Genomic DNA, 25689 nt, shown 5'->3' on the forward strand with positions numbered 1-25689 from the left:
CCTGCAAAAGCATCATGCCCTTATTAGTCGGAGAGATTTAGCAAGCACTTATCTGAGATTTAGCACGCAAATTATTAGATTGAGTGATTGACGAGTATGGACGCCACTAGAATTAAAAAACAAACTCTGCTTAAGATCCCACGCTGTCATCAAATTTAAAAGGCACACACTGCTTAAGATCTCGTGCCGAGTAGGCAAGACCTATCATGCATTCATACAGAGACGAACTGCTTCAGATAATACTATCTGTCATATTTTAGACAGGATGGTGCCAGGCTAAAGGCATCTGTCCTACATTGCAACCTGGTTCATGTTCATGTACCCCCAACGGTAACTGGCTAGAGTCGTATGCACTTGAGAACTGAGCTATGTGCACCTCAATGCAAGGTTTTGAGCCTAGCTTCATCAGAAAAGCAGAAACGCTGCACCAGTAGGTGCTAAAGAAAATCATAACCAAGAGTCGTAATGAATTTGCTGACTTTGGCAACCGATCTAATTACGCTTCCAACTTAGTACCAGCACACCAGTGTCAGCGAGAGTAAAAGTTAACAACCATGGCACAAAGTAGACAATAATCCTTCAGATCCTTCTGATTCAGAACCTAGGTACGGTGTTGGCTTTGCAGGTTTAATTGCGCTACTCCCTCTTTTGCAAACCATAGGGTCAAATTTGCCTTGCTCAATTTTTAGGAAAAATATATTAACATCTAGAGCACCAAATAAATGCACCACTATCAAGACATAATTAATGGTGAAAATCAATATTATAGATGCAAGTGTATTTTTTTCAATAAACTGTTAAATATAAAGAAGTTTAATTTAGGACAAACCTAAAGTGGTCAGGACTCATGAACATCTATTCAAGTAACTCTGAGTCAGGAGTGAATGCAATTTAAATAGCAACATATATTTTGTCGCAAGAGCTCCAGCAGGCAAGAAAGAACATCCAATGTATAATTCAACAGCTCCATGCTAGGCTAATTTATCTACTAGGCTAATATATTATATCCCTCCTCCCCACAGCAATTACAATCTCCCCTCCACAGCAACTGCCATCTCATGCTTACACTAACCAATCCCGCAATACAAATGCACAAAAAAAAAAACCCAGAGAGGGAGTATGCAGAATCCTTACCGAAGCAACAGCAGAAAGCACAGAGGTGACGAGCGCCCTCAGATCTCGCACCCTGCTCCCTAGAGCGCCCAGCTTCCGGTTCCCATGTCGTGTTGCTCGGCGCCGAAACCCTAATCAGCCGCGGCCACCTCACCGCCCTAGTGGGACAGTCTGTGAGAAGAGCGGATCAAGAAATCCGAAACCCTAGCGGGAGGCACAGAGATGTAGGATGAGGCGGTCTCACCGTTGGCGTGACCGAAGCGATGAGAAGGCGGAGTGGCAACGGTGACGGACTGCCGGGGTGGCATCGACGGGATGCCGGGGCGGCGACGGCCTCGCGACGAGAAGACCTGCGCGAGCGGAGGAAGCTACGCGGCTCGCGAGCGGTCGCCACAGGGAAACCCTCCCGGCCTTATGAGTCGTGGATTCCTTCCGCGTGGAAAAAGAAGGGAAGCGGGCTACGACCCTTGGGTGGGTGGGCTGCCAAAGTGCTTAAAAATTTAGCCCGGGAAGATCGGCACGGGGAGATAGCCCAGGAAAAACGCGGGGATCCCCGGGGAAACGGGCTGCCAAAGTAGCCCGTAAGGATAAAAGATCCATCCATACCCCTCCATTCGTCTGTCTCGTCGCCTCCGCCTCCGCCTCCCGTCCTGCCATCGCGCCGCCAGTCCTCTGAAGCATGTAAACACTTCCTCGTTCTTCGACCTCCAGCCTCCTGATGAATTTGTTGTTTTGATTCGTCTTGTTTGCATTGGTATCTTCGCTTTGTTCCTCCATTTCTTGACAATTTTCTGAATTCGTTCAATTTTGCCAAGGGACGGTAGCGGGAGCAGCGGTGGAACGAACGGCGGCGGCGGCGGCGATGGTGCCGGGTGGCTGCGACCTATGGACGCGGAGCAGCTGCGGGAGTGCGGCCACCGGATGGTGGATTTCGTCGCCGACTATTACAAATCCATCGAGACCTTCCCCGTCCTCAGCCAAGTGCAGGCACGTACGCCACCCCCTATACCCTCCTGTCCCCTAATAATCTGAATATATACAACCTGCTGCTTGATATATATATAGTGTGCTGAATTGAATGGGTCTCTGTCAAGTGTCAACCCACCTGCCTGTCTCTGCGTTTGTCCATTTTTTTTTGAGGGTCAACGGGGGGAAAGGCTCCCCACCTGACCTGAGTTTAATTTCATTGATCCAGGTCCAGAATGGACCCATCATGGTTCGAGCTTTACAACTTTTACATCATCATTTGTATTAGGCTACATGTTTGACAACAGAAGGTTACACCAGGCATCAGCGGTCACTTTGTCTCTGTTTGGCAGTCTGGCCTTCCACAGTTTGGCGTCGTTGTGGATGAGATGAAACACTTATTGATGTGTGAGTGCCTCATTTTTTAAAATGATCCCATTCCGACGTTTCCACAAGTTCTAGTAACAGTGTAACACAGGGCGACGAAAGTGTTGAAGTGCTTACTTGGGAAGTGGTTTGGACATGTCAAGTTGAAGACGCATCCATCATTCGATGACTGTGCTGGTTGAATTCCCAATTTCACCCAGAATTCTTCAGCAAAGCGGCAGCCAAAGACTACGTGTGTACTTGTTTTGTCACCTAGATTGCATATTTCACAAACAGGCGAGTCGACGATATTTTTCCTGAACAGAGTTGTTCTACACTGAATTCTGCCATGCACGAGCAACCAAACAAAGAATTGAACTCTTGGAGGAGCATGACTATTCCAGATGAACTTGGCAGCAGGGTGTGGTGGCGCATTCCTGGACTGCAGAAGACGATAAAGGCTGCCGGAGTCAAGTTTCCCTTGGCCGAGTGTTTGTCTCTGGTGTCACTGAGTGTTGTCTGAATGACAATCTGCTGCAGCTGGCTGAACTCAGAAGTATCCTGGTTTGAAAGGCGCGGCACAAACAGGTTCGAGTCAAGTGTGCCTGAGGCACAAACCTGTTCCACAGAGACATTTTTGCGGGTGCAGTGACTGTGTATTGCTGGAAAACGCTCATCAAGAGTGTCCTCATTGTGCCAAGCGGCAAGCGTTATACCAGAATGAATTTGTTGTGCCGTCCCCAACATTCACCATGGTTATTGCCTGGTAGAGTGATTGGAGGACAGTTCCAATGTTCACCAAACAAATCCCCCTCAAGAGAAGCCAGTGAAGCATGTCTCTGCGTTTGTCCATTGTTCCATTGTGCCATTGTAGGGTAGTATCATTATGCATTGTTGTTCTATTATTACAAGTCATGGTTACCTTAAAAATCACCTATGTCATGGTTTCAAACAAGTCACCGATGCGCATGTGGCAAATAAATGAGGAGCCTATGCTCGTGACATAGTTATGCTAACTCACTCAGATAAAAGGATAATACTCGATATTTTAAACATGAAGCATCGCTCTGTCCATAATAGGAGTATTCTGTTAAAATATATTTATCATTTATTCATTTTTCAGAAAAAGAATATGCGGATACTGCTCCCAGCAAACCCGATACATTGGAGGCCCTTTTTTTTATGGTAATAATGTTTTCTTCTGCTCCACTTTCAAGTAACATTATAATTCACACTTTCCATATTCTGCTCCAAGCAAACCATAATGGCTAAGCATAGGGCCAGAACCTTTTACTTCGTCTATTCTGATTTATGATAAATGCTATATAATATGCACAGATATACGAGAGAAGATAGTACCAGGAGTTACACATTGGCAAAGTCCAAATTACTTCGCTTATTATCCTTCCAATAGCAGCACTGCTGGCTTCCTTGGGGAGATGCTTAGTGCAGCCTTTAACATAGTCGGATTCAGTTGGATAACCTCTCCTGCTGCAACTGAGCTAGAGGTTATTGTCTTGGATTGGTTTGCCAAAATGCTTAGGCTCCCAAGTCAGTTCCTGTCAACTGGTAAGTGTTCAATAACATTTGGTTTCAATGATGCATGCTATTTGAAATGTTTGGTCATCTCAACACAAAATATTAGTTGGTTCTCTTTTTAGTATTGTATATCACCTCCTTATTAAATTATACCTCAGCTTTCAAAATAAAAGAACTAAATTAAATGTGTTAGTTGAGAAACTAAGAGCGTTGTGGGTTAGGGTGATTTTTTTAGATAAAGGAAGGTTTTATTAATTTTCAAGAACATTAAATTGAGGTGATACAAAGTCTTAAATAGGGTGATATAATATATTTAAGTTACATATGCGATATGAAAACTAATACATACTAATATTTTGTATGGTATATAACATCCATCTTCTGAATAGCAAAAGCCTGCATATTTATGTTGCTTGCTCTAATCAGGCATTCAGAGTTACTTTTGTTGTTTCCATCTTTGCAGCACTTGGTGGAGGTGTAATCCAGGGCACTGCCAGTGAAGCAGTTCTTGTTGTCCTTTTGGTTGCACGAGACAGGACTTTAAGGAAGCATGGGAAGGCGTCCCTTGAAAAACTAGTAGTTTATGCATCAGATCAGACACATTCTGCTCTCCAAAAGGCATGCCAGGTATTTGAGTGTCACTTGTCAATAAAATAACTAGGTACTCTCTATTGGAAAATTTCTGATTATATGTTGTACGCTGCACACATTGTGTTGAACGAAGCGGACTATCGGCCATGTATAGTTTTAAACTTCTTTTCTGCTTTTTGAGCTGACATGCTTCTGATTATAGATTGCTGGGATTTTCCCAGAGAATGTGAGATTGGTGAAGGCTGATTGCGATAAAAACTATGCCGTTGCACCTCTAGCCATTAGTGACGCCATTGCCAGACTTGTCATCTGGTTTAATACCATTTTTCATCTGTGCAACAGTAAGTAATAAGCACCACTTTCTTCATATGCAAACTTCCTAGAGCAGACCTTGAAATACATTTTTGTGGGTTTGATCATTGCCATTTAACTTGAGTTACATTTGTATAATTACTCAAAATTCACATTCAGATATTACATCAAGATTCAGTTAATCTTATTAATCATAGTTTGCCATTTAACTCAATCATGTCTTCAACAATAAAATTTTGTTGCTTTTTTTTGGGCATGGTTCAGGCTAGGCAAATTGAAATCTTTTTGTAATGCTGTAAAACATTCTTTTACTTGATTGCTGCTGTTGAGATCCAATGCAAAATGAAATAATGGTTATGGCTTTTAGATTTGAAATTTATAGATTGAAACGGTGTTGAAATTAACTATTTACTAGTTAGTATTGAATTATTCACTTTGACTCGCTCATGGATGATGGCACATCCATGACTCATGTAAATAAATAAATGGTAGAGTTATCTTTTGGTTCATTACGTATTGGTATTTGCTTTTGATTTACTCAAAATCTTGCTTACTGCCATGTTATAATGCTCTTTTCCAATGGATATGAAGTAATACTTATATGTAACTTGCAAACCACAGCTTGTGTTTTCTCCAAATGAAGCCAACATTCTATTGTAGAATGTTTTTTTAATACACTAACACACCTAATGCAGGTAGGCACCACATCTTCATCAGCTGTGGACCCATTGCCTGAGCTAGGACAAATAGCAAAGGTGGATATAGTTATGACACTGACTTATGAATTACTCCTGATAATAAGAGATATTTGTGGACTGACTTATATAATGGGCTCATTTAATCTGTTTGTGTTTACTGTTTGCTGTTTCCATTTCTTTTCTTTATATTGGCACAAAGATATTTTTTTAATTTATAATTTTCTTTGTCAGGCCCTGTTAGAAATCATAAATATTGATGCATGTTGTTCGCTTTGAAACACCACAAGAACCAGTATTTCTATCTGTTCTTGATTAACATGTTTCTTTAAAAGAAAATTAGTCTTCATAAAAAGCATGCTTAAATTTTGAGTTCTAAATTCGTACTGACTTTCAAGTAATATTTGTGTCTGAGTTTGCCTAGCAACAGCCCTGCTTGTCTCGCTTATACACTGGGCACCAGTACTGTATTATTGTCCAATGTCCAGGATATTCACTGAAATTTTGGTCTCCACAATGCCATTAGTTCCATATTCAGAACAGGACTGTGCAATTTCTATATTTGAATGAACACATCAGTTTTATTTGGTATGTAATACAGAATTCCATTAAACATTTTTATTTAATAATTCTTTTAGGCCAATAACATGTGGCTCCACATTGATGCTGCCTATGCGGGAAGTGCCTGCATATGCCCAGAATATCGACATTACCTAAATGGAGTGGAAGAAGCTGATTCATTTAATATGAACGCACATAAGTGGTTCCTCACAAACTTTGATTGTTCCTTACTATGGGTGAAGGTAGGCCATGTAATGAAACCAACAACCATATTATGTTTCCTCCTATTACTACATCATTGAGCTAAATAATTATGTCTAATTTTCTCCATAAACAACAACAAAATTGCAGGTAATTTACTTGGTAGTCCTTTTTTATTTATTCTTCTCTCAAGTGTTTTATTGTGATTAATTGGCTAATCCTAACGTGCAAATTGATGTTATGCGCAACAGGACAGAAGTTAGCTCATAAAATCATTGTCTACAAATCCAGAGTTTCTCAAGAATAAGGTTAAATTATATCCCTTTATATGTTATTGTTTTGTTGATTTTACTTTTGCATTTTTATTAAATGGAATTTTTATATATATTTACAGAGGTTTAGATAGCGAATAACAAAAATATGCTGATCACACATCCAAACAAAGTGGTGTAACTTGAAATATACAAGTTTTACTCTATGACTAAATGTAATGTTACAGTAGTCAAGGGATTAGTTTACAACACTATTAAAAACTTGGCTAGCCTAGGAGGAACTAGGTGCTAGGTGGTTTCTCTTTCTCTTTAATTAAAGGGCTACCGTGCTTTTACCCTTGTTTTGAAGTTGTCGAGGGCACATTACCAGGTACCCCTAGGCATGCCTAACCAACCGCTTAGGAGTGACCCAGCTGGTCACAGTCCAGCTCCTGCGGCCCGCCTCGACAACTCCTCCCCCTGAACCGTATGATATACGGCCCTGCCTCGACCACTCCCGTCTCTCGATCATGAACCACGCAGCCACCTCGACCACCTCTGGCCTTGGCCGCTAGGGAAGGACAGAAGGTGGGTGGAACATTAAATGCTGCCTGCCTCGGACAGGGAGCGCTAATGCTCCACGCGCAGTCCTCCAGGGTACAGAGAAGGATGGCCACCTTTCAGACCCCAGGGTCCTGGGGTAGAGCATCACCCCTTAGGCCACCCCCCTCAGATGGACAAGACTACTCCATGGCTCGGACGTCACAGTACGTGGCTCAGCTCCACCTAGACCCTGCCTGACTCGACGGACGGGCATACTGCCATACCCACTATGGGTATGGGGCACATGACCGGGAGTCAACTCCCACCAAACCAGCCAGGTCCAAGGACCCCTGACCCAACCACGGAGGGTCGGGGCAATGCTGCCGCGACCAAGAAGGCAGGCAGCCGCAAAGGACATCCATCCTCTTCGCACGACAGTGCCACGACACCTCCCCGGGATAACGGGAGCCAGGATGGAGTCCATGACTCGCACTGTGCTCACATGCTGCGCAGGACAGTTGGCACACAGTGCCATCATGACACCCCATGACCGGCACAGTGCCATCATGACACCCCATGACCGGCACAGTGCGGCCATGGCGCGCCATGCCTTGGCGTGAGGGGCAAGAACCCGGCAACCATACTCAGATGTATCTACAGGAGCAAGGACAAGACATGGATGGCCCACCGACCAAGCTCACCAACTTCTCCATCCCCTCGGGCTCCCGACCTGAGCCACTCAGGTCGGGAGAACACCATCTCATCTCAATTGTCACCCGCCCCCAAGCTTATATAAGGGGAGCCGGGCCTTCGTTCAGAATGATCAAATCCTCCTACCTCGAACCCTCTCTCTCTCCGTAGAACCAAACTTATGAACCCCCCATTGTAAGCCTTCGGAGCACTTGAACTGAGGAACACAAACTCGCATATCTCCGAGACTGGACATAGGGTCTCGTCCCGAATCAGTATAACTCCTTGTGTCTCGAGTGCCACCATCGACTCTCTTGACCAGCATGGCGCTAAATTTGCTGGTCAGTCCACAAAACACTGACAGAAGTCTAATTGTGATTTTGCACCTGTTTTTTCAAATGAAGGCAAAGTTTACTCCGATACTATTCAGAGGTGTTAATGGTGTCAACTTACCTAAAAAGCTAGTTTTCCCATGTGAATTTTCCCATAGGTTTTTTACTACTCTTTGACTTTAACTTCTATTTTGACATCAAACATTTGGACAACATTTTAAAAAAAATCATGGCAAAATTTGCAAATGTTCCAAATCTAAGCAAAGTTTAACAAGTTGTACATTGTCGGTGTTTTGTAAACCGGACTAGTAAATTTATACAATTGCCGCGCTGCTTTAGGAAGATGACGGTAGCATCCAAAAGATACAAGGATTTATATTGGTTTAGACCGGAGCCTCTACGTCCAGTCTCAGAGATGATCGAATGTGTGTTCCTTGTTTGAATGCTCTGAAGTTCTTACAATGGGGTGTTGAAAGGTCCTAATGGCTAGACGTGGGTGAATAGCCTATAAAAATTTCTACAACAACACTAAACAAAATGGTTAGACAATTATGAGGCGAAGCAAATGTTGTGCTAGCCTACTAAAATGCAAGCCACCTATCACAATTTTAGTTTCTATGATCTCTAAGTACACAAAGGCTATGTCACTACACTAAGTTAGTGAACTCCCAATGACTAACTGAAGAGACTCACTAACCACTAGATACGACACAAGCTAGCTCTCAAAACCAATTACACTAAAGAGCTTAGCTACACTATGAATATGAATACACAAGTGGTTGAGATGTTTATACCGCCGTGTAGAGAGGCTACGTAACACGGATACATCAAGATGCCGTATCGCGTATCGGATACGGATACGCCGCTGATACGGCTTCGATACGTATCTTGCGAGTATCCGATTTTTGTTTAATTTCGGGAATATTGAGTACGTGACCTGATACATATCCGGCCTGTGGGATACGGCCCAGCCCAATGAAAAAGCCAACGTCCCGAGTCGCGACGCCCTAGACGACGCGGCGATGCCTCGTACGGCTCCACACACGCGCCGCCTCCCGCGCAGGAGATGCGCCACCGCTCGCTGGCCGCCGGCGACGAACCCCCGCCCCCTCGCGCTGCCTCTCGCGGAGGAGATGCACCGCAGCTCACCAGTCGTCGGCGACGAGCCCCTGTCCCCACGCGCCACATCCTGCGCACGTGCACGGCCTCCTGCGCAGGACATGCGCCCCTGCTTGCTGGCCGCCGCTGGTCCGCCCCCTTTGTGCCATCCATCAATCGACCTGGGCACCCACCAGTCCGCTATGGACGTGGCTAGCTCCCAAGATGCAGGGGAAAGATGCAGGGAACAGGATGATTCAGCACTCAGCAAAGCTAGCTTGCTCCGACCTCCCATGAGTACACCCCCTTTTCATTCTTGATGTACTCTATACTTCTGCATTCATCCAATATACTTGGACTTATCTCCTGTGAAAACTAAGAAACCTACAAGGTGATCTAGTGATGTATCATATATGATTGTATGTACTAAACTAATAATTAGTGATTACTCAAATTTTACACTTTCTCAATTTTAATTTGCATTACTATTTATTTTATTAAAAATAGTAAAACGTATCCGCGTATCCTGTTTTTTGAGAAATTGTCGTATCCACGTATCCGTATCCTTCCGATACCGATACGCGTATCCGTATCCGTGCTGCATAGTAGAGGTGTGTCAATCATAAGATGAAGCCAATCAATTACAATAGAGTCCCGGTGACAAGAGGTGACAATGATTTTTCATCAAGGTTTACTTGTCGGCAAGCTACTCCCTGTTGTGGTGATACTCATTTAGGAGGTTCACGCGTTAATTGGCATCATACTGCCAAGCCTTCAATAGAGTGCTGCACAACCAACACAAGGTGAGGATCACACAAGCCACGAGCAATCCACTATAGTATCTTTTGGCCTCTCCACCGGGGAAAGGTCAAGAACCTCTCATAATCACCACGATCGGAGCCGGAGACAAGCACCTTCCTCCGCTCGACGATCCTCGCTACACCAAGCCGTCTAGGTAGGTGGCAACCACTAAGAGTAACAAGCGAAATCCATAGAGAAACACGAATACTAAGTGCCTCTAGATGTAATCACTCAAGCAATGCACTTGGATTCACTCCCAATCTCATAAAGATAATCAATCTATGATAGAGATGAGTGAGAGGGCTTTGGCTAAGCTCACAAGGTTGCTATATTAATGCAAATGGCTAAGAGGGTGAGCTTGAGCCGGCCATGGGGGCTTAAATAGAAGCCTCCACGAAATAGAGCCGTTGGGACTCTCACTGCAGCCCAACTCGAGGTGACCGGACACGCCGGTCAAACTGATCGGACACACTTTCAGTGTCCGGTCGTAGATCCGCTGCCATGTGTTCTTGCCTTTGAAAGATGACCATTCGATCCCAACGGTCACAAATTCCCGCGCGATTGAGTTAGTGACGACCGGACTCACCAGCGAATGACCTGACTCCCCGCGTTGCGTCAGATCAATTCAACACCACGTGTTTCCAACTAATGACCGAACACGCCAGTGCTCACGACTACATGACGTTAGGTCATTTCCAGAGAGGTTCTAGAGCGCCCAAACAGTGATCGGACGCGTCTGATGCACCTCGATCGGACGTAGGTCAGCGTCCGGTGCAACACCCTAAGCCGCGCTGCCACGGTTTCTACTGATCGGACTCACCAAGCCTGCGTCCTGTCACTTTGTGGCCTAAGTCCAGTCATTGTAAAACAGTGAAAACCAACTCCTCCACTTCACCTCCTTCTCTATCCTTGTTCAAATGTGCCAACCACCAAGTGTATCACCTTATGCATATGTGTTAGCATATTTTCACAAGCATTTTTAGGGTGTTAGCACTTCACTAGATTTAAATGCATATGCAATGAGTTAGAACATCTAGTGGCACTTTGATAACCGTATTTCGATACGAGTTTCACCCCTCTTAATAATATGGCTATCGATCCTAAATGTGATCACACTTGCTAATGTCTTGATCACCAAACCAAAAAGCTCCTATCAAATTTTACCTTTGCCTTGAGTTTTTTGTTTTTCTCTTTCTTTATTTTCAAGTCCAAGCACTTGATCATCACTATGGTCACACCATCATCATGATCTTCATTGTTGCTCCGCCACCTATCTCATGATCACTTAGATAAATTAGGTTAGCATTTAGGGTTTCATCAATTCACCAAAACCAAACTAGAGCTTTTAGGTGTGCAAAAATGGTGAAAGAGGTATGAGATCTAGATCTAGGAGACGGGGTGCCCAAAGGGAAGCTTCAGGAGCCCTTCTACGGTGTAAGAATGAATGAATGAGAGTTGGATCAGAATGGTTTCGGATGGGTGCCCTGGCCGTCCTTATATAGAATTCGTGGCCAGGGCTTGTACAAAGCAGTAGATTCTCCCGACTGAAGGGTCAGTGGGCCTGAGGGAGGGCCTAGCTAACTTGGCTTGCAAGCTATGCTGTCTTGTGGTGCATGTTTAGGCGTGGTTGTCGTCATGGTCTCGTGGCCATGTTGCGACATGGTGTGATATGGTGCTACTGTGCCAGCCATGGCGTCACTGTAGACATGGTAGTGGTTCGCTAGTCGTTCTATGCAACATGGTTCTTGCCGTGGTCTTTGTCATTGCCTCCTGGTTTCCTAGGGCATTGCACATGAGTTGGTAGCCGCTCCGGGTCGTCGATTGCCTTGTTAGTTTGAGGGGCTGAGGGCCATGATCCCGATCATTGGGGTCGTGGCTCCCGCCGGGTTGGATGGCCTCTAAGTCAAGGTCTTCGTCGTCGATCCCATCCCACGGTGGGTAGAATCGTACATGCGTCCCGTCGGACCATATTTGGATGGTGGATCGCCGTACTGGTTGTCACCACCGTGCTGTGTTGTCTTGTCTGTACAGCGTGGCGTAGGGATGGCGTCTGACCGGACTGAGGTGACCGCTGTCATCTCGGTCCTTTGCGGATTAAGAGTAGTGTGCTTACCTTTGACAGAGCGGGCGCGTTTGGCTGGGCTTGACCTCTCCCCATTCCTTCCAGGGGTCGCGACGGTGAAGAGGTCGTGAGTCTTCTGTTCGTTATGCGGCTGAGACAGAAGGAAGGGGCCGTGGCTGACCATGGCTTTGGCGTATGGCCTGGTCCGCTTGGCTCAACTGAGCCTCGGTCGTTCGGGCCTTTGCTAGCTGATATGTTGTGGGCCGCGTCGCTCGTCAACTAATCGATGCCTTGAGACACCCCGAGGTCATAACCCCGACAGTAGCCTCCGAGCGTTTTTGCGATCACGATGTGATCGTGAAAGTGCTGTGTTGCGTGCATATCGAATGCGGGTTCGTAATTTCGCAGCTTGTTCGAGCTTCATCGCTCGACCACTTGTGGGCTGGTGCATTTAATGCGATAGGTGGCTTGTTGTGCTCCACCCCGTTTGGACTCCTTAATGATGTGGTACCTGGCCGCTGAGTCCTTGCCATGTTAGTGTGCTATGTGTCGGGGTTCAGTGACCCAGGTGAGACTGAGGGGTCTCGTCGACACTGTACCGGACTTGCCTTTGGGAAGGTCCTCGATTTCCCCGACCTGACGTAGGCATCCGACATTGGTTGTGGCATCCCGTGGTTCGCCACACGGCGTGGGGGTTAATGGCTGTTCGGTCCACCCTTGGGCCTATAAATATAGGCCTTCCTTCCGTTTGAACCACTCATGGTTGTGACTACAAACAGTTCCTTACCTTCTTGCCGAGAAAGTGAGGAAATGAGGGAGAGAAGTTCGAGGAAAGCCATGTGGCTCCCGTCACATGTCCCTTCGGCGATCGTTTGTGGTGCCCGAATCCAATGTCGCCCCTTCAACAACCGGTGCTAGAAGGGGACTTGCGAGCGGGGGAGGATTGAGGCGGTGTTAGGCTAGCCGCAGGCCCTCATGATTCTTGCGCACCCCCGAACCCGTAGGTTTGGGTTCGCTGAAACACGAGCACCAAGGACTACAACCAACTCCTCTCCAAAGCTTGCAGGCCACCCTTGGGGGCTGCCTGAGGTTCGGGGGAGGTGTTACCGTCCCTCGATGTCTCCATCATGCTTTCCGAAGCATGATGGTGGTGGCCTGTGGGCTTGGTCCTGCCCCTGTCCTTTCCTCCCCGCGCCTTTGCGCCCTAGAGGTTGTAGTGCTATGAGAAGGGAAGCGAAGCGATTTCTCGTCTTCTTCCTTCTGCACTTGTAGCAGGTGCCTCTAGGGACCCCGACAACGCCACCTATGGTGGCATCGCCGTGACTCAGTAACTTTTCAAGCGGCTCAACTGCTCTTGTACTTCCGGGGAGTCACCCGAAAAGAACGTTGTTTTCTGTATGCTTAGTTTTCCTTTTGTGCCTGTCGCGAGCCCCTGGGTTGTGGGATCAGGGGTCACGACTTTTGGCTCGATGCGAGGAAATGTATCCTCGACCACTTTTAGCGCGTTCGCAAGGTTTTCTACAATCGTGCGTTGGCTCGTGGGTCTTGGACCTTTTATTTTTTCCACATGACCGAGCCGTGATCATGCTTTGGGCCCTACATCGCTTCATGAGGAAGACTCTGCTGTGTTACCCTGTCCGTCAGCTTCGTCAATCTCTCTCGGAGAGGTCGTGGACCTCTGACGGTTTGCGAGCCTTCGAAGCTAGCCTTAGGTCTTTAGACCTAGAGAAGCCAGGAGGAGTTTCGGTCGTGGCTTGGCCTCGACCCCCTTACGGGGTCAGGGGGGACCCAACTCCTATTTTTTCCGACGTCTTTGCCGACCTAAAGAGGCAGGTTTGGTTTCGCCCCACGCGGGGAGAGGCATGTCCACCGTAACCATGTGGTTGAGGCGGTGTGCCTCGTTGGGGTCGATGGATAATCCGAGTAGGACCCTATATCCTCCCCAATCAACATGGAGTTCGGTTGTGCCTCATCGAGAGATGTCCCATAAATCGTCGGCCGTCAAGCCCGTTGGTCCTCGACCGCCTCCGCAGCGGCCAGAGGGCAAGATGCCTCCCCAGAGGGGGTCAACCCGGACGACTTCGAAGCAGACGACTCGGACACAGAGAGAGTCATGTGGCTCCGCACCACCGATTAGAGCCGCAGGGGCCCATGTCCTCCTTGCCCCTATCCCTTTTGTGGCCTCGAGCCCTTCTAAGGACCAACCCAATAGTGGGTTTCCTAAGCACGACGCGGGGTCATGGTCGTGGCAGGTCGTTCTGCGCACGATCTCGAGGGACGGTTGGCCTCCCCGATCACGACGTGGCATAATGGTGACTCACAATCAGTCGTGCGTCGCGGAACGCGGGCGCGTAAATCGAAATGATATGGAAAGGGTGGGGATGTGCGCAGCTTACTTGGTTCATGTCGCTGCGTGGGCAACCGTCGTTCCGCCTTCCTTCCGATCGCTTTACCTACTCCGCGGGGTTTTCCAAGCGGTTAGTAAATGTGAATGAACGCGCGTGTGCTTTGAGTGTCCTTAGCGGCTATAAATACGCTTGGAGCGGTACGACAGGGAGGCGTTCGCTCTAGGTCGCCTGCTCCACCACTTCCCCGTTCTTGCGCTCGCGCGTTCGGAGTTTCTTCTTCGTCGGCTGGAATGGAACGTAGCAAATGGCCGTTGGAGGAGTCGTTGGGTGACGGCAGGGCGCTGTCGCCTCTTCGTCCTTGCTTGTGCGATCAGGGGTAAGTGTATTCAGATGAGGTTCAAGTTCAAAGGTTCAACCTGTATTGGTTGTGCATGTTCGCAGGGTTGCCTCCCACATTGCGTCCGAGGGACCGTCAGCGCCGCTCATGCCGTGACCACACCCACAAGGGGGTCAAGCTTGTCGTCGTCCTCCTCGGATGATTGTCGTGAGTTTCGCGAGCTCGTCCGCGAGGCGGATGAGGCGTGCCGGCGGTATTCCGACGCCACCCGGCAAGCGAGCGGGCTGGAGTGCTGGCTTGACGCCATCAGTGTGGACCACGAGGCCTCGGAGAGAGACCACCGCCGCGCAGGCAACGGCCGCCGATGCCCAGGCCCGCATCGTGGGTAAGGGTGCTTCTTCGTCTTGTCGCCCTGCTTGTTGCTTGTCGTTCCTGACCTTCTTGTCGCCAGCGTTGGAAGAGCAACTGGCGACCTCCCGCCAGGAAACGGAGGAGGCCTGCCTCCGAGACATTCTTCTGATGGAGGGCTGCGAACACGCGGTTGTGGTCGGAGTTCGGTAGGGGGCCGGCGGCGTCCTCACCACCCTATAGCTCTGCACCAAGCAGGACTTCCGTCGGGTGGCGCCTGGGTTACCGGATCATGATCATGTCGGGCAGGTAGAGCGGGTGGAGCTAGTTAGCGGCTTGCCGCTGTCGTGGCTGCCGTAAACATGGAGGACATCCTCCGCGACTAGGGACCTTAGGTTGTACCTAGGGTCCTTTAATAAATAAATCTTCTTAGTTTGTATTTCGTGCTTCCTCTCTCTTCATGTGCGCGTCGATGATTCGATCGTTTGAATGCCGTAGTTGCGCAAACCTTGCTTGGGGATCGACCCGCGAAGCTTAGCTTAGTGCGACTCCGTTTTCGTGACCGAGGTGTCATAGGATAGATCTAGCTGCAATGCGCCTATCGGTGCAGAAAATGATCAACACGTAAATATTTGTAGTTTTGCTGTACATTGTGATCGGATGTGGCCTATCACTCAATGATACAGGGTTTATACTGGTTCAGGCAACGTGCCCTACGTCTAGTTTGAGTCGGTCGGTGACTTTATTCTTGAGCCTAGGTACTCGAAGTTTGCTGTGGGTTACAAACGGAAGGGAGTGAAGGGACCGTGACGCCTAAGAGGGGGGGGGTTGAATTAGGCAACTTGAAAATTCTAACTCTTAACTATGGCCTCTTTTTCTAACCCTAGCAAAACCTATGCAATAGATAAACTATCTAGATGTGCAACTATGGTTTTGCTAGTGTATTGCTATCTCTACCGTAAACGTAGTAAAGTAATCAATGTAAATGCGGAAGCTAAAGAGCAAGATAGAGATATGCAAACTCCCGTCGACGACTTCGGTATTTTTACCGAGGTATCAAGAAGCGCGCAAGCTTCTCCCTAGTCCTCGTTGGAGCCCCTCGTAAGGAATCCCTCGCAAGGGCCAAGCTCCCGGACGGGTAACTCCGTGGATAGCTTCGGGCCTTCCCCACGCGAGAGTGGGTCTCCGACGTGTCTTCCGGCAAGCCTCTCCCGGATGCTCCCCGCCGTCTTCACTATTAAGCTTACGGCCGAAACGCCGCGGGCCTTGTTCCCTCCGGTACACGGTAACGGACACACCACAAACGCGGTTGGTGTGATCTCGCAAGACTTCAAGCCCCTCTGATGTACAACAATGGTGCTCACAAGTACTGAGTGGTAAGAGGTATGCAAACCTCACTAAACACTAGGCCTAAACCTAGAGCAAGCGCATAAGTGGTGGTCTAATCAGCCTAAGCACTTCGCAAAGCACATACGCTAATCACCTGATGAATCACTAAGCACTATACAAGTGGAGATCACTAAAATGGTTGTATCAACACCCTTGGTATGTTTTCTTAGCTCCACAATCCTCAAATGGCTGGTTGGGGGTTGTATTTATAAGCCCCACTGAGAAAGTAGCCGTTGGGGTCGAATTCCCGTGAAACTGCTACTGACCGGACGCTGAATCGTCCTGACAGGACGCGCCCGGTCGTCCCAACCGTTGAGCCGGCAATATACTGATCGGACGCTGGCCAGCGTTCGGTCGCCTGCCACCGGACGCGTCCGGCCGCAGATTTGCCGCTCTGGAACCTTACTGTACTCGATCGGACGCTGTTGTCCTGCGTCCGGTCGGTTGCCGCCAGCGTCCGGTCGCCTGTCTGCCGAGTCCTCTGCCCAGCGTCCGTTCGCTTGTCCAGCGTCCGGTCACCTCAGTGAGCTGGTTTTCTTTGCGATCTTGCGTACGGCTTGGTTCCAATCTTCGTGCTTGGATTTTGCTTGATATCTTGGGTCTTCTCTTATGCTTCTAAAGTCTTTCTTAAGGTGTTGATCATTGGATCACCACGTCGCCTTCGTCCAAGTCACGTCTTGCACCCTATTGAACTACAAAATAAACACTTGCAAATTCATTAGTCCAATTTGGTTGTGTTGGTCATCAAACACCAAATCCAAAGTAAATGGACCAAGAGTTCATTTTTCTTACAGGGAGAAAGATGGGAGGTACAAAAGGTCCGGTCGGACTCTGGTCTGAAGGGCCGAGAGTGACGGGAGCTTCGCTATGTGTTAAGTGTTTGAGCGTGTGCTTGAGGTTTGAACCTAGTGGTTCTCCTGTTGTGTGCGTTATTCGAGTTGTTGTGGACTGATTCTTTTTTTTGGGAGAAAGCGCATTCCCTTTTATAGATGAAGTGATGGCCTTACAAGAGAGAGAGAGAGTGTGTACGTATGCTAAGTCTTGTTGCCCACGTCGTCGAGTACAAGATGATTGTAGGCGCCCATAGCACTGTTAATGTCAGATGCATGTGGGAGGTTGCGTCTTCTTTCGGTATGGCAGATGTCAGTGCCTGCTACACTGTTGTTGCCCAGAGGTATGTAAGGGATTTTATTGTGTTTGTCTGGTATGAGAGTTGCGGGCGCCCACAACACTGTAGGGCAAATGTCGACGCCCACAACGCTACTTGGGTTCTGATATGCCCGAATATTGCAGGGCACTCTTCTAACATGTCCTGGTGGCACTGTCCTGCAGGTGTGCAGGGTACGGTCCTTGGTATTGCTGTTGACTTTGAGCATACTGCTTTACTTGCTCCGCCCGTTTCCTGGTCCTCACCGAGCGGGCATACCCGGTTGGTTGGTCTCAGTCGGCTCCGACTGTGCTAGTCGGAGAAGAGCTATGAGCAGAGGTTTGGCGTGTCCCCGGTCGGAATCGCGGGTCAGAGTTGGAAGCGGTGTTTGGCGAGGCCTTCCGGTCGGAGAGGCGGGTCGAAGTCGGAAGCGAGTGCTGTTTCTCCTTGGCTAGGCCTTCCGGTCGAAGATTGGATCGTCCTTTTAGCCTATCGTTTAGGTATTTGGGCCGGCCCATGAGTTGCACGTTGTTCACAACGTTGTCTGCTGGGCCGAGCCTTTGTTGGGAAGCCGGTCCATGAGGGACCCCGAATTTATGAACCCGACAGCGCCTCGTCATCCTCTTTCCTTTGGGTTGTGACGATCTTTCTACTGGTGAGCATCGATGCATGGTATGCCGCAACGTAGCCTCGTGAGTGAACTGTGTCGACTGGCACGCGCCGATCGACACGGGTCACTTGGGATCGCACGCGTCGTCAGAGTGTCACTTTGACATGCGCTCATTGAGGCGTGTTGCGATCTCTAGGCACAGGAAGGATTCATTGATCACTATGTACAAAGTCTCAGTCGGCTGAGAGTAGCTTTGATGCGAACGCCGAGTGTCCGCATCGTTGGTTGTGGCCTTCGACATTCACGGTGCTTGATGCGGCGAGGCCAGGAGCACGTGGCTCGTCGAATCGAGGAATGCGCTGTGCCGCGAGCCCTATGGCGCTCATCATTGGCGTCATCCTTGGGCCGTGTCGTCGCGTGCCACGGCCGAGGTCGCGGAGTGCGACCTCCACGTGCTCCCCTACCGCGTAGGGAAGTCGTGTCCGGGTCCAGCCCCGGGGGGTGGCACGCGGCTGTCGCGATGTCGTAGTTTTCCTGTTCTCAGAGGTGGGCCTGCTAGAGGCCGCCTCCTATAGTGATTATTCCGTGAGGACCACGCATCTTGAGCTTCAGGTAGGTGTAGCTGGGGACGGCCATGTACTTAGTGTAGCATATTCTTGCTACGATCACATGATAGGCGCTAGGGAAATCCGCTATTTCGAAGGTGAGCATTATCGTGCGAAAATTGGCTCGTCCTCCTAACGTCACGGGTAAGTCGACCTGCTCGAGGGGAATGTCTTGAAGTCCGGGAATGACTTCGTGGAACGGAGCACCGGATGGTCGTAGCGTCGCTTGCGGCAACCGCATGGCGTCGTACGTCTCGGCGTAAAGGAGGTTGAGGCCGCTCTTGTCGATGATTGGGTCCACGACGAGGGGGAAGCGTCTCGGTTGTGGAATGTGGTCAGGGTGATCCTTTCTGTTGAAAGTGATCACGGTCTCCGACCATTTTAGGAATGCCGAGACGGCTTCGCCCACGGTGGCTGCATTGACCTCCTTAGCCGTGAGCTTCTGCCGGCGTTTGGACTCGCACACCACCGGCCCGCCGAAGATAATGAGACACCCTTTCAGGTCGGGATATGCATCCCCTTTCTCCTCATGGCCGGTGGGCCCGGATGGCGCGTCCGCGCCAGTTGCCTTGTAGTCACCACTGAAGTAGCGCTTGATGAGGTCGCACTTCTCGAGGGTGTGCTTGACTGGATAGCTGTGGTTGCGGCACGACATCTTGACTATCTTGTCGAAGCTGACATGGTTGAGCTTGCCAGTCTTCTGTTTATGGACCCTGTCGACCGCCGCGATGAACTCGCTGTCGCGGCGCCTCCAGCTGTCCTTTTTGCCCTTTACCCGTCGATTGCGGTCTTTAGCCTCATCCGCGGGTTCGGCTTGAGCCTTGCCCTTGTATTTGATGAAGATTGCATGGACGGCCTCCTCGCTGGAGGCGTGTCTTGTCGCGAGGTCGAGCAACTCCTGCGTCGTCCATGGCTTGCAGTGTCCGAGCTCATGAACGAGTGCTTCGTTGGTCGTGCCGGAGATGAACACTCCGATCATGTCCGCATCCACGATATCAGGAAGCTCATTGCACTGCTTGGAAAAGCAGCGGATGTACTCGCGTAGAGTTTCTCCCGCTTTTTGTTTACAGGCTTTGAGATCCCAGGAATTTCTAGGGTGCACGTACGTACCCTGGAAGTTTCCTACTAAGATGCGCTTGAAATCTGCCCACAAGTGGATGTTGTCCGCGGGGAGATGCTCGAGCCATCCTCGGGCACTTTTCATGATGTAAAGTGGCAAGTACTGGATGATGAAGAGGTCATCGTCCGCCCCACTTGCTCAACAGGCGAGGCGAAAGTCTTCCAACCACACGGCGGTGTTGGTGTCCACGGAGTACTTGATGTTTGGTGGTGCGCGGAAGCGTCGGGAATGGCGTCTGCCAGATCATTTTTGTGAACGCCTACGGGCCGCAGGGGTCCGGGCTCGGGCTGCGCTGAGCGTCCTGATCCCTGGAGTACCGCCCGTGATTGTCCAGGTCGCTGTCGCCCTAGTGTAGTTGATCTTTGCCTGCCCAATCTGGCCCAGGGCGTCTGGCGCCTTGAGTTGGACGGGCATTGAAGTTTCTGATGTAGCGGCTACGCGCTGGGAGGGTTCCTGCCTACGCGTCACGCCGCCATCACCTGGCCAGAGCGCGCTTGGCGCGTGGTGCCCCTCGGGGGCGCCACGCGCCGAGGAGATGTGTACGAGGCTGACCTCGGGATGCCGCCTCTCCGCGGAGCTTTGAGCCTGTTGCACCGCCGCAGTTTCCAGCAGGTCTTGCAGCTCCTGATGGACGCGCTTTCCCTCGTTGGTCGAGGGTTCAGGGGCCGTCCACATGATTATAGCGGCCAATGCGACATTCTGGCTCGCTCGAGGGAAGATAGGCATCTCCCTCTTGCCCTGTTGGATTTTATCATACACGTGGCGTGCCCGTGCCCGCGCCCGTGCGCCCTCAGCGTCGAGGTGTTGCGGGCTGGGGCATCCGTCGTCGCAACGTTCATCGGCCTGATCAGCTTCGCGGGCCCTGGCTCGTTCCAGGCGCTGCTAGTCATACTCTGCCTGTTCTCCAAGGGTGTGTAGAATCGGATGGGCGTCGTCCTCTGCGTCCTCCGTCGGCGCCACCCCATCCTCCGAGAGATGCAACATGTTGTGGGACACAGTCCCCGGGTACCCTGCAAGGAAGGGAGAAGATCTAGTCCGACTAGGAATTCCCCACATGTAATTCTAGTAACATTGCTACTCTGTAATCCTACTAGAACTCTTACATTGTAATAGACTAGGAGACTTGTCTCCTGGCATATATAAAGGAGGGCAAGGCTCCCTAGATCGGAATAGGAACATACCTCACAGTCTAAACCCCAAGTGTAGAACGCAATATATTTTCCACCCAGACTAGACATAGGGATGCTATTCCAGCGGACCGAACCAGTATAGATTGTTGTCTCTACGTTCACCGTTGAGTTCTGCATACGCCGAAGCCCACCAATCATCGTCCCGGGTAACCCCGTGACGAGTTACCGGTCATCAAACATCGACACATGTTGCATTCTCTTAGTGGATGGCAGCTCCCCGTAGAATCGTACTCAGAGTCCGTGTTCTCAGGGGTCGCCAGTAGGAGGTCATAGATGGACTCTGGATCCCACTCCATCATCCCCACAAACCCAGAAGATTTTGGAGTCGTCGAACGGCCATCGCGGCTGACGAGCTCCCGCTCGAAGAGTGCGATCGCGTCCCTCATTTCGGAGGGCAGTGTGGTGCTGGGGTTCCAGAATTTGGCCTCTGGGGGCAGGGGCCCGCTTTCGGAGAGTTGGGCGAAAGCGTTCGCCAACACGTAGAAAACGCGTTGGCTTAGCTCTAGCTCGGGATTCGCCTCGAGATATGCGTCGATTCTACATGCTAGCGCATTAGAGTCGATGATCGTGGGATCGGCTCGTGCTGGTTCGTGATCAGGCGTCGAGATGTGCGGTGGAGCCGCATTCTCTTCGTTGAGTCGCAGCTGACCCAGGTGGTCGGCCACGAAGTCCAGGTCCCCGAAGCGCAGAGCTTGGCCGGGGAGAAGACTGTTGACGGGAGCTGGCCTGTCGATGCCAACGAACTCGAGGCTTCCGAAGCAGATGCGGCCGTCGGGGGCCGCGCCAAGAGCAAGTCTAACATAAGTGCACGGAGCCATCGCTTCCTTCTCACCAACAAGAGTGCACGACTGTCCCCTACCTGGCGCGCCAACTGTCGATGTTTTGTAAACTGGACAAATAAATTTATATGATTGTCGCGCTGCTCTAGGAAGACGATGGTAGCATCCAAAAGACACGAGGAGTTATACTGGTTCAGGTCGGAGCCCTACGTCCAGTCTCAGAGATGATCGAGTGCGCGTTCCTCGCTTGAATGCTCTGAAGTTCTTACAATAGGGGGTGCAAGAATGCTGGAAGAGGTAGGAGATCTTGAGCTAAGAGACGGGCTGCCCGAAGGGAAGCTTTAGGAGCCCTTCTATGGTGTAAGAATGAATGAATGGGAGTTGGATCAGAATGGTTTCAGATGGGTTCCCTGGCTGCCCTTATATAGAGTTCGGGGCCAGCGCATGTACAAAGCAGTAGGTTCTCCCAACCGAAGGGTCGTGAGTCTGAGGAAGGGCCTAGCTAACTTGGCTTGCAAGCTACGTCGTCTTGTGGTGCACGTCTGGGCGTGGTTGTCATCATGGTCTTGTAGCCACGTCACGGTATGGTGTGACTTGGTGCTACTGTGCCAGCCGTGGCGACACTGTAGGCACGGTGGTGGTTCGCCAGCCATCCTGTGCGACATGGTTCTCACCGTGGCCTTCGTTATTGCCTCCTGGTTTCCTGAGGCGTCGTATAGAAGTTGGTAGCCGCCCCGGATCGTCGATCGCGTTGTTAGTTTGAGGGGCTGAGGACCATGATCCCGATCGTTGGGGTCGTGGCTCCCACCGGGTTGGATGGCCTTAAAGTCAAGGCCTTCGTCGTGGATCTATCCCACGGTGGGTAGAATCGTACATACGTCCCGTCAGACAGTATTTGGATGGTGGATCGTCGTATTTGTTGTCACCGCCGTGCGGTGTTGTCTTGTCTGCACAGTGTGGCGCAGGGATGACGTCTGACCGGGCCGAGGTGACCGAGGTGACTGGACCGAGGTGTTGTCTTGTCCATGCGGAGTCAGAGTAGCGTGCTTACCTTTAGCAGATCGGGCGCGTTTGGTTGGGCTTGACCTCTCCCCGTCCTCCCAGGGGTCGTGACGATGAAAAGGTCGTGAGTCTTCTGTTTGTTATGCGGCTGAGACAGAAGGAAGGGGCCGTGGCTAACCCTGGCTTTGGCGTCTGGCCTAGTCCGCTTGGCTCAGCTGGGCCTCGGTCGTTAGGGCCTTTGCTAGCTGATATGTTGTGGGTCGTGTGGCCCGCCAACTAATCGGTGCCTTTGAGACATCCCAGGGTCATAACCGCGAAACACATGCTTAATCAACCATCTGTAGAAGCCAGGAGGGTTAGGATAAGGTTTTGGGTTAGTACCATCCTTTATTTTTCTTTTGAATTGCAATAAAGTTTTGGAAGGAAATTTGTCAAAAACAATCTCATTCATTGTTACATGTTAGTCTTATTGTCCAACAAATGGTTGCACCTCCTATCAACAACAAAGCTTTATTTGAGCTCCTCCCCTGTTTGTACCACCTATGGAAAAGGTCGTGAACATCTTTCGGAGGTTGTAAGCCTAAAACCAAGTAAACAGCATGCCAAAGGAATTTAGCATAAATGCAATAAAAGAAGTGGTGATGAATTGTTCTGTTCTTGTAACAGAACATACACAGCTTGCTGCCATTCCAGTTTATTACAGCTAGCTAGCATCTCCTAATCAGAGATGCTATAAGGAATATGTTTAGCAGAGTTTAAGGCCAAATTGATTTTGAAATTCTGAGACATGTTTTGCTTCTTTTGAAGGGGAATTTGGTCTATATTAATAATGTTGGTAATGCAAAAAAATCTTCTGAACTTATTCAAATTGACAAACAATCTAAATGCATATTTTGAACAGAATAGAGGGATTGGATATCATAAATAGTAATGAGATAGGATGCACTGCAGTTTAATAAAAAAGTCTCCTATGTAAAAGCACTTCACTCTAAAAGAGATTTTGTTGAGAAGTCATTATTATTTTCTTGTGAATTTATGATTTGCTTGATGCCAATATTTATTACCAATTACAGGCTTCCGAAGAAAATTCTGTCTTTGATTTCAAAGACCGGCAAATTCCACTTGGATGGCGTTTTAGGTGAATTTCCCCACACAAGACAACTCGATCTATTACCATTTTTCATATGCATTATTAGTTCCTTATGTTTTTACTATCTCATTGTTTCAATATCTTTCTGGAAATAGGAATGCAACCTTGCTTCCATTATTTATTTGGTTACGTGATGAGTAGCATGTTTTTTTTTCTTCTCCCTATACCATTGATTGAATTGATATGCCTGACTGTTGTGAAATTGTAAAATAAATTGCACTCCTTTTGGTTAGAAATAAGTGATGCTTTGATGTTGTCTTGACTCAGTCGTCCAAATGTTGACTGCAAAATACATTTTGTATATTGGGTTTGAATGTTTGATAGTGATGTGAGCAGATTTGTCTTGAATAGTTTCATAAAAGCATACATTTGCTATATTTTATACACATTGCAATAAAAGTAGTAGTCAAAGTGGCACCCTCAAAACATCACTGCTTTGTGATTGGAACTTAGAAGCCCTTCAGCCATGCACAGTCAATTTGCACTTTTATGGAGCATTTCCAACCAATAATTTTAGTCAATCAAAAAGAAATTTCTTCATATTTTGTTCAGTTTATAAGTCAATTCTTAATAATCTTTCCCCTTCCCAAAGCATCCAAAATATCCCACAAATCATATATTCTACTTAGCCCAACATATGTAAATATCGAACATATTCCCATCCTTAATGCAGTGTTTCTGACTCCATGCAATTCTTTCAGATACTATATATTGTGTCAAAATGTATAAATTTCTCTTAGCAATTGGTGCTTCCATTTCAGATCACTTAAGTTATGGATGGTCTTGAGGCTTTATGGCGTGGATAACCTTCAAAGCCACATCAGAAAGCATATAGAGTTAGCCAAACATTTGGAACAACTTGTGATCTCTGATTCAAAGTTCGAGGTAAAATGAATAAGAAACCAGCTAACTTCTTTTTGGTACTAGTAAACTCATCAGAAAGCACAATATATTTTCTTCTCTACCATAACTTGATATATGTCCAATTCATTATAACAATTCAGGTAGTGACTCCAAGGACCTTTTCACTTGTTTGTTTCCGCCTTGTGCCCCTGGCATCTGACCAAGATAATGGTCGCAAATTAAACTATGACCTAATGGATGCCGCTAACTCAAGTGGGAAGATCTTCATATCACATACAGTGGGTCTCTAGGAAATCCTTCTATACTGTTTGTACTCACGAAATGTTTTATCCACTGATAGTGCTTTGATTTCTCCCTCCTGTGAACAGATTCTTTCTGGCAAGTTTGTCTTGCGATTTGCAGTTGGAGCGCCTCTTACAGAGGAGCAACACATCAATGCTGCTTGGAAGATTCTACAAGATTTGGCCACCAAATAGCTATTAGGAAGTCCATAGATTAATTAGAAATATTGTACAGATCAGTTATTTGCCTCTCTGACAGACTGACTTCCAATCATACAACGCGTGCCTGCATATGTTTGTTGCCCAAACATGCGTGATGCACTTGATTGGAAGCAGATTTGGAGGTCTTCATTGTTATGAAATGCAACCCAATCTATTGCAATAGCTAAATGGACAAA

General features: G+C 48.6%; 1 pseudogene; it reads left to right on the plus strand.

Moving 5' to 3' along the window:
• The first annotated feature begins 1672 nt into the window (after nucleotides 1-1672).
• LOC136551370 (tryptophan decarboxylase 2-like) lies at nucleotides 1673-25689 on the plus strand (annotated as a pseudogene).

The sequence above is a fragment of the Miscanthus floridulus genome, chromosome 4 (genome assembly GCF_019320115.1).
Source record: "Miscanthus floridulus cultivar M001 chromosome 4, ASM1932011v1, whole genome shotgun sequence".
Taxonomy (NCBI): Eukaryota; Viridiplantae; Streptophyta; class Magnoliopsida; order Poales; family Poaceae; genus Miscanthus; species Miscanthus floridulus.